Source organism: Pangasianodon hypophthalmus, chromosome 13 (genome assembly GCF_027358585.1).
Source record: "Pangasianodon hypophthalmus isolate fPanHyp1 chromosome 13, fPanHyp1.pri, whole genome shotgun sequence".
NCBI classification, from domain to species: domain Eukaryota; kingdom Metazoa; phylum Chordata; class Actinopteri; order Siluriformes; family Pangasiidae; genus Pangasianodon; species Pangasianodon hypophthalmus.
Genome location: NC_069722.1, coordinates 13,764,554 through 13,774,853, shown reverse-complemented (window position 1 = coordinate 13,774,853; position 10,300 = coordinate 13,764,554). Strand labels below are relative to the sequence as shown.

Genomic DNA, 10,300 nt, shown 5'->3' with positions numbered 1-10,300 from the left:
AGTCGTAAAGCGTCTAATAGCTCTGTCGGTAAAGAGCAGCTTCCCCTTGGGGCCTTCAGCACTGGATGTTTGTGTGTGTGTGTTTGTGTGTCTTGTCAACAGTAGACAGGTGCAGGGTTTAAGTAGTCTTCTCATAAGGCCTAGCAAGACTCTCAAAACCTGATCTGCACAAATCGCTTTAGAGAGCCGCTGAAGGCGAGCTCGCTTCATAACAACAGCTGAAGTGAAGTGTGTGTGTGTGTGTGTGTGTGTGTGAGGAAACCTGCTGCTGGATAAAGTCACATTTTGTATCGTTCATGTGTCCTGGGTTCCTAGCTACATACAATAACACAGATGTGTGCTTCAGTGTACAAGGATCTGATATTAGACCATTAGCATGCTAGATAAGATAACTAGCTAATGTTAGCTAATTAACATTAGCAACTAGCCAGTGTTTATTCAACTTTATACAACTTTTACACAACTCCATTGGTGGAGCAAATAAAATTGTTGGGCAGTTAATACATTTTTAATTTTAAATTACAAGACTAAACTAGCTAGCTAATATGCAAAAGGTTTGCTAGCTTTTCTGTTCACTCTTAATGAACGAATGGCCTGATATTAGGGACGTTTGGAAGTATAATTTACAAGACAAATATATTTTTACTATTTTACTATAATATATTTAGAGTGTTGAAGTTTTAAGAACCATGCCTCCCTTTCCAAATGTGTTGTTTTTACTTTGTTTCAAGGCGGTTAAAGTATTAATAAGAGAGCTCAGATTCCCTCAAACTCCAAGCCCTGTAATTCACCTCCTAGGAGCAAATTGATTTTATATCCATGTGCATCATTAAAGATTTGGTTTGACAAATAGGACCAAATGCAGTTTTGGAAGATCAAACACACGCACACACACACACACACACACACACAGACAGACACACACACACACATATATATATATACAGACTGGCTAGACTGAGAAGCAAATGAGTAGCTGGAACAGCTCATCAAACAGGGAAAATAAAAGGCTGGATACGTCGTGTGAGTGTGTTATTGCCTGCCGTCTGCTGCCTGAAAGAGGGGAAACAGGCTTGCTCTTTTATTAGCAGCACTGCGGTGTAATTGCACCCTGCCTCTTCCTGTACTCCACACTGCCGGGGAGTGGAGGGAGGGAGGAGGGGTGACTGGGCTTCTGACGTTATACAAATCGGAATTCCCTTCCCCGTGCGCACTCGTTCACTCACTCACACCCTCACTCTAACCCCGTCTGGCTCTCAGACACTCTCTCTCTCTCTTTCACACACTCACACACATGGTGTCTGCGAGGCTGCCGGGCGCTCCCTCTGAAGACTAACTGCAATCTTCAGGATTCTCTCAGTCTCTGAGTTTTAGGAAGGGAGAGTGGGAAAAAGTGCAAAAAAGTAACAGGTAAGCATTTGAGCCTCCTCTTTTAAAACTTTAAAGTTAAGTTCGGGTCTGGAGACGACTTCTGGCGTTTCGCTGGAGTTCTTGTTTACATTAAAATGTCTGTGTGGCGCTTATGCTCTCGAAGTAGACTCGCTGGGTGTGTGATGGGGATGTTTGTTAGAAGGGAGGCCGGCCTTTTCAGGATGGTTTGTCCTTAGTTGGTCATGCATGCATGAGCACTGAGATTAGGTGCGAAGGAATCACCAGAGTCCGCGGTGCCCATGAAGTCCCGTCTGACAGAAAGGTCATCTGTAAATAGGTCCTCTGAATGGGATTTCTGTCTGTCTGATAGCGTGGGTCTGTCTTTGTGCGAGCACTGACGTCTGTCAGCCAGACGTGCGTTTTTGGCCGGGCGAAGCGGAGGTCGTAAAAAGTTCTGGAAGAGTGGGCTGCAAAGCCACACAGAGCGCTGAAACATTCCACTCATTGTTCTTGGGGCTCGTAAGGCCGAGCCAGATGCCGCACAGCCTAAACAACTCGGAAGAAAGGGACATGAAGTAGGAGTGAGAAAAATATGCCCAAGGTCCCACTCTGGAGGGATAGGATAGAGGAGAAAAATCCATTAGGGAGATTATTTTTCTTATGTTGTGCTTATTAAAGACCAGGGTGTTACTGCATGAAGAGAAGGAGTGTGAGGGACGAAAAAAGGCAAGAGTTCTGGCCTTAAACCTGTCACTCTTGTCGCTTTACGCTAGCTGAGGACAAGGACAAGAACCAGGAAAGAGTGTGCTAGCGGAACAAGTGCAGAGTGTGTATGTGTGTGTGTGTGTGTGTGTGTGTGTGCGTGTGTGAGTGGGGACAGCTCGACCCCTGACACATCCATGGCTTTATGATCTGTTGAAGCAACGGGTTACAGCTGGGAGTTTGGTTTACACACACTTACACATGCTTATACACACACACACACACACGGAGTAAAGGCAACATCCTTGATCTAAACCTCATTTTTCACGTTTCTTTCAGACCAAACTTTTTACCACCTCAAAGCATGTAAAAAATGTGCTTTAAAAAGCAGCTTATTAAATGGAATTGGATTTGACTTTATTTGACTTTATTTGTATCTGAGAGAATAAAGTGTTTAGGCAAAAAGGATCAACTTCACTCACTGTCACGTACAGCGGCAAGAATGCCGGTAGTTGCACCCTTTGGCTAGTTTTGTTGAGTCATAAGTATAACCTCCTGGATATTTACAGCTGGGAAATAACAAACTTTTTAAATAGCCTTTACCCATAAATTCCTCAGCAGGAGTTTCACTATGTTGTAATCAGCCTCCAAATCGTTTTCAGTAAATTTTCAAGTTATTAACCCATAAAAATAAGCGTCCACACAAAATCTTGCAACAAAATCAAACATGTCAACTTTAACCAGCCATGTGTGTACACAAAAAGAGGAACATAAATTGAAAAAAAGAGATGGTTTGGACAGGGTGTGTACTGTTAATCAGCTTCTGTGCAACACACACATACACAAAGGGGAGAAGCATATCTAAAGTGTGTGGAGAAGAGGACCCAGCTGTTTCAACTCTCCACTGGGGAAACAGCCATTATTCTCTGTCTCTCTCTCACTCTCTTGTGCTCTCTTTCTCTCTGTTTCTGTCTCTCTTTCTCTCTCACACACATATATATATATATTTCTGTAGGCCCACACACTCAGGCACCCACAATGACACACTGTAGACATAGACGATAGCGGTGATATTTTTATAAAAGTAGACTGATCAATTCTCAATTTTTGTACAATTTCTTTTGCCGTTGCTAAATTCTAAAATGGTGCATTGCAAGGCTTTACTTAAAGATATATATACATGAATTAAGGTGTGTCTATCAGCCCAAGCAGCAAGGCGTAGGACTAAGAGCCCATAGAACCATGTGCGGAAAGTGAATCTCTCACCGTTCTGAGGAAAAGTCCCTTTGCCTCAGCCCTTGCTATGTTCTCTCTCCTCTGGCATCTTCAGAGGTGGAACCACTTTTGCCACACCACCCTATGAGCTGTCATTCACAAGAGGGAAAGACTGAGCTCATTGGTGTTAAAAACCACTTCGACCAAATAGAGGAAAGCGGAAAGGAGGGAAAAGATCTGATGGAAAATATTAATGATGGAGTGAGTGGGAGAGAGAATAAAGTGTCAGGATCCTCCCTTCACTCATCTCTGCTCCATCAAGAGTGGAGGAAGCTTGGTAAATGGCTCAGAGTGGTTGAGGCAATTGGGAAAATGCATTTACTCTTCTTTTTCAAATAGCGTCACTGCCTCAGATGATCTTTTTACTCGGTTCTCCTCCAATATTGGGTTTTACATCACTCTAGGCCATTTAGTGTGAAAATTCCTGCAATTCCTGAAAAAGGTTTTAAGATTTTAGGGTATATTAAAAAAAAAACAAGTTTATAAAAAAAAATTCAATTTTTTCAGTTTTTATTTGTTGTTCCAATTTTCTTTTACGGTTGACATTGTGCTGGTTTTCGCTAAACAGCCTTGTGTTGCGTGTTTGTGTGTGAAAGTGTGTGCGAGCGATAACGAGTTATCCCTTCACAGCCAGTCACACTTCCCCTCAAAAATCTTCTCTCGCATAGACATAGAAAGTGAGGCACATACATCACACAAACACATACACACACACACACATACTGCACTTGCCATATTCAGCTGTGGATTGAGTGCTGTAAATTTAAGTGGTTAGGGTCATTCAACTTTTAGCATTAGACAGTAGCAGCAGTAAGTGTGAGTGGGGGAAAGAAGTTTGGCAGACATATTTTACTCCTAGTTTGCCTGTTATAGTTGGATACACACACTCACCCACACCCACACCCACACACACATAAGAGAAGCAGTTTGTTTGGGATGAGAGTTCCCCATGTGGGCGATCCTGCTCTTGGAATGTTCGTGTAACTGACTGTGTGGGATCGAGATCGAGTTTGAGATCAGAAGATTACTTCAGAGATAATCTCTTTTATAAAGCACCAAACAGCTAATTATGAGAACCCAGTACAAAGAAAAAATGATGTACACATCAATAAACTACAATTATAGATTAGCTTTAATTACACTTTTAATAGTTATTATTATTTCAGGAAATGATTATGATTTGGAGAACATATTTTGTACGATAACTGCAATGTCTCATTGCATGTAAATCCGTATAAGCGAATCATGAGATCACATGCAAAATTCATGTGTACTTAAATGAAATTCAAGTGATTTCACTCGATTTTACACATCAGTAAACTATAATTGGTTGGCACGGTGATGCAGTGCGTAGTGTCCTGTGTTCCATCCTGAACTCAGGGTACTGTCTATGTGGAGTTTCTCATGTTCTCCCCATGTTCATGTGAGTTTCCTCTGGATTTTCAGGTTTCCTCCCACTGTCCAAAATCAGGTAGGTGGATTGGTTACGCTAAATTGCCCCCAGGTGTGAATGGGTGTGTGTATGTGTGTGTGCTTGGTGCACTGTGATAGACTGGCATCCCATTCAGGGTCAATTCTTTCACCTTGTACCCAGTGTTGCCAGTAGTCCCCAGAGTAAAGCAGTTACTGAAAATGGATAATATAAATAAATGAAAGAATTAAATAAATTATGAATAAACTATAATTGTTGATGAAATAATAATAATAATTATTATTATTATTATTATTATTATTTGCAATAGTTGAATAAATATAATTTGTCCAATACTCTCAGTATCCCTCCAGCAAAGCAAGAGTGATCTCACATGCAAAATATGCAGCAATTCTAATCAGCTAATAATTTTGTTTATGAATAAAGTATAAGAGAAGCTCTGCCTCTCTCCTTAACCTTGACAGTTCATAACCTGTGTGAATTCTTATTCATTTGTACTCACGAGGCTGTGCTGGTAGAAGTAACTAAACGCATGTGACGTTGCTGTCCCTTTTGTAACCAGGCATCAGAGAGATTCGTTATCTCAAAGTAGAAGTTGATCCCTCCTGAATGAAAAGTCAAGCTGATCCTGAGACAGAGCTCAACTCGTACTTCCTGTCTGACCTCATGTAGGCCTGTCATTGAGAAGCTATTTTTATAACGTCACAGGAAGCCTGGGCACTGCAAAGCGCTAAGAGGACAAGAAGCGACCACAATGATCTGCAACTGCATGACAAAGACAAGACTCACATGATCTTAATGCGGTATAAGGAGCCGAATGGAGACCAGCGCTTCAGCTAGGATGACCTCACACATGTACACATGCACCCCTCCTCCCCCTCTTTCCCCCACTGTACCTGCTGCTGGCCAGGGGAATTCCTGGCAGAGTGATTTTTAACCTTAATGACTGAATCACATTGCCAGGGATTTCCAATGGCTGGTATGAAGAAAGCGACCCAGACGGTGCACGCTTCCCCTCGCAGACCCAGACAGACGCACACACGCACAACTACACATAAACATGCAGGCTCTTAATCCTGCTGGAATGTGTGTGTGCCCACGTGAATACTGGAAGGCGCCGACACACCCTCTCGAGCCAGTATGTGCATGCAAAAAGCCACTTTTATGCACAAACACACACATTAATGCATATACGCATATCAGAAAAATATGTAGTATTGCCTCTTTGATCCGTGGTAGCAGGACTTAACCACATGTGAACAGTGTACTAAACCTCCATGTTCACAGTGGTTAAGTTCTGCCCCCCCAGGGTCAGCACAAGAGTCCAGACAGGAAGAAGGTAATCCTGGGTAATTCATGCCTGACCATGAGCATCTCCCAAACCATCACCTTGATCTCGATTTCTACTTTATTAAACATATTTCTGAATATAATATCCTATCTCTCCCATCATCCCAGCTAATAGCATATATTATTAGAACGGATAGCAAGTATTCAAAAGGTTCTAGGAAGTTTAGGATGTAATGTTCCAAAAATAATGTTTTTGCAGTGTTCTTAATAAATCTCCTACAGTAAGGGTTTGCGTCACAATGTTATTAGAACATTGTTCACATAACACTCCAAGATAAAAACATTATGGAAACATTAACATTCCTATGTTGCAGCACCGTTGTAGGGACGTTTACAAATTTTATATAAAACGTTCCCAGAAAAGCTTTACAGATGGAATGTTCTTTGAACCAAAAATTCCTAGGACTGTTAAATTAAAAAAAAAAAAAAAAAGTTCTTCTACCTAAAATGTAACTTTATAAATGGCTTTTTTTTTATTCAGCCATAATATGAGTTAGTTTCTTTAAGACTTAAAAATTCTACTTTTGACACATTATCACATTTACTTGCATGTGCATTTTTTTGCACACTCAGTGTCACACTGCTGACTGATGTTTCACCCAAAAATCTCACTCCAAAGTTGGATTGTGTCTGTGGTGTCTGTCAATTCGCACATCAGCAGTCTGCTGTCTCATTTCGTGCATGTGTACCAGTTTCAGCTAGTGTCTTTAGTAAGAGTCTGTCATGCTTCAGTTTTCCTTTCAAAGCACTGTAGAACCCAGTCAAATCAGTCAGTCGATCACAAAAGCTGTTTGTCTGCCCAAACACCCAGAGCCGGAGTGGAAAGAGTCCTGAGGAAATATTCACCGAGCTGCCAAACTGCCTTGAAATGGAAAACGGAGTATAAATATATAAACCAACAACAAATGTATAAAAAATAGACCTTAACTGTGTTAAAAAATATAAAAATGACCTTCAAGATGTTTTTTCTATTCACTGCCACATTTTTTTGCTTAATGGTTTCGGAATGGAAACACAGTCTATTGAAAAGTACAGAAATAAAATCAAAGCAAATATTTTTTGTATATTTTGGTTGTGCAACAAAAAGCAAAGATATAGTACTATGAAACAAATTTTGTATACTTATATTTACACAAATAATTTTGCCCATGATAAGTAAGCAAGCAAGTCATTAAGTAATACAAGTAAGTGAACAAATAAATAAATACTTCTCGATTACAACAGGTCTTATTGGTAATCCTTCATTTTATATCAGACCTCTTGCCTCTCCTCACCAAATGCCCGAGTAGATCTGCTATCATTGCTCAAAAATCTGTCAGATGCTCAGGATATTTCTTAACTAGTACTTTCAGACTACCACACCTGAAGTACACACGTCTATGTTTTCTCACACTCAAGTGTTATTATTGGACCAGACTCCTGTAGGTGTGTATGGTATGTCTCAGTGGCTGACAGTGTGTGTGTGTGTGTGTGTCTATCAGGTGTGGTTTTAGGAGACTGAGACTTTTTTGTTTTGTTCTTGTTTTATTCTTGTGTGGTTTCTGAAGACAGCTATAATACAACATTCAAGTTCATATATGAGTGTGCGGAGCCGAAGTCTCACAGAATGAGTGCAGCTTTTTTGCATGCATATGGGTCGAAGATCTGAGCGTGCTTAGTTTACAATCTCTGATATGATGTCTCCTTCTCTGCAGTGCTGAGTAAAATATATCCCAATGTATCTGGTGTTCTCTATTCGTCCATATGATGCAAGGCTTGCAATTCTTCTTAATTCTCCCTATAACTGAGTGAACAGTTATCTAGTCATGTCTGTTTATAAAGCACATATAAAAGAAAAAAACAAGAGGAGTTGTTCATAGTGCTATACAGGGAGGCACAATGAATCAAGTGCAGACCAAAAAGAAGAAAATGAAATAAAATACACCACAAGCACAATATACAGTAAAGGACAGGATGATGAAAAAACAGTACACACAGCATTTAATTGTGTATTGTCTTTTTTTTTTGGACTAATTTGGATTTGATTTTTTATTTTGATATTTTTTATATTGATATTTTATTTGTTATACATGTATTTTATTGTGTGTGTGTGTGTGTGTGTGTGTCCATCACAACATAATCTTTTATTGTGACAATAAAAAGGAAAATAAAACAAATGCATAAAAATCTAAAAATTAAATAATTAAATAATAATAATAATAATAATAAACAGAAATGTTATTAATGTTATATAATTATAAAATTACACACACAAATATAAAAGTGAAGAAATATAACGTATTAATAAACGTATATACATATATATACGTGTGTGTGTGTGTGTATATATATATATATATATATATATATATATATATATATATATATATATATACATACATAAAAGTGAAGAAATATAAAGTACTAATAAAATTTACTCTAAATGTAAATTGTATGTGGCTGCTTTGCATTGTAATTCTGTTAATCACTAAATAAAACTACACACAGTGACAGGAGCTGTTTCTCTCTAGTGCAGTGAATGTGGAAGCTCACAGATTTTCTATCTCTCTCTCTCTCTCTCTCTCTGTTACAGTGTGTGCTGGTGTTTCTCTCTCTCTGGTCTGTATCAGTGGGCCAGTCTCCTGTGCCTGCTGTGCTGATAATCAGTGTCTCTCTTCAGCTGGCTCAGTTCAGCAGGAACAGGGGCCTGGTCTTGCCAACATAATACCTTAGAGGTGCACAGCCACACACACACACACACACACTCACACACACACACACACGCACACAGATGCACGCCACCAGACGTACACTACCTTCCACAGCTGGGATCCAGAGCGACATGGCTATATGCAGTTTATTTAAGTTATGAATGTAATAATATGTGACAATATGAATGTAGCCTACCAATTATGGGCTGGCGCCAGTGACTTGTCCTGTGACATCAATAAAACGGAGACATCAATAAAAGCTAAAAGGCTCCAAGTCAAATTGAGTCTGTTGCGTCTGTTTCCTTGTGATCTGAGATTATCTGAAATGAGTCCAAAGCTTCAAGGCGTTCACTGTCTCTTTGGCTGTTACAGTGTGTCCTCTTGTCGTTTGTAGAGCTCAGTTTCCACCATGAAAGCAGTTGAAAACTGAAGGTTGAAAAAAAAAAAAAACATCAAGAAACACCGGTCCCCTTGTGTGACCATGGAAACTGAAATACATATACACTCATTTGTGCCGGCTTGCCAAACAAAGAGGAAGTGACGGCTGTGTTTGAAAATCAATCCACATTCAATAATGCCTTGGCCTGGTTATTCAAAGATCAAAAAATGGCCATGTATTCATGTAGAGTAGTAACGTAGGCTATTCATGGTCCTACATAGCCATTCATACAGAATAAAATAATTCAGAAGGGATTACATGAGGTTATGCAACACACAGTTGAACAAAAGCACACTGGCACCTTGAACTCCATAAATAAACGATGCACAGTAGAAGGGCCATTTGAAATAAAAACTAAATGTTAAGTTTAGATTCTGCTTTCATATCAATGTTGAAAAGGGACACCCATGATCTTACAATGATCAGACGCATTATTGCAGTTTCTAATAAAACACACCAGACTACACACCCTGCTCAGTAAATAACATGATCGGTTGGCAGGATTTCATTTAGTCAGCATTTTTTGTATGAAGGAGTCTGTTTTTAGTCGGGACAGGGAAACGTTCAGAGGAAAGCCATTAACGTGCAGGTGTGGTGCTGTGATAATATAAACGGTAAACTGTGTGTGTATGTGGAGGGGGGGCTTCAGGTCCGGATGTTTGCTTGCACCGCAGCCGTCGCCATAGTGACAGAGAAAAAAACTGGCCGTCAGCAGGAGCAGATGGCTGCGTCAATGTGGAGAGTGACATCACCGCACTTCCTGTTTCGAAGAAAGTCATCAGGCGCTTGCTCACTGTCATTCACAAACGTTCACCCTCTTTCTTTCATTTTCAATCATAGGCACACACTTACTATCTGCCTTCTCTTTTTACTGCTTTATTATCACTTTTAACTCCACAAAAGCAACCAAGATAACTGAGAGGTACAATGTAAAAATGTCCATAGTTTTTGCAGGTTTGCTATTCACAACATGATAAATAGATTTAGCATACATTACAAATTTCCTGCTACATTTCTAAATATGAAAATATGACTAAGATT

At 39.8% G+C, this 10,300-nt stretch overlaps 1 long non-coding RNA gene across 1 annotated transcript; it reads left to right on the top strand.

Annotated features, from left to right (window-relative positions):
* The first annotated feature begins 1,092 nt into the window (after window positions 1-1,092).
* On the top strand, window positions 1,093-9,100 carry LOC113527951 (uncharacterized). The gene is made up of 2 exons (XR_003402896.3): window positions 1,093-1,410; window positions 8,703-9,100. It is a non-coding gene; the product is annotated as an uncharacterized LOC113527951 (long non-coding RNA).
* Window positions 9,101-10,300: the final 1,200 nt, after the last annotated feature.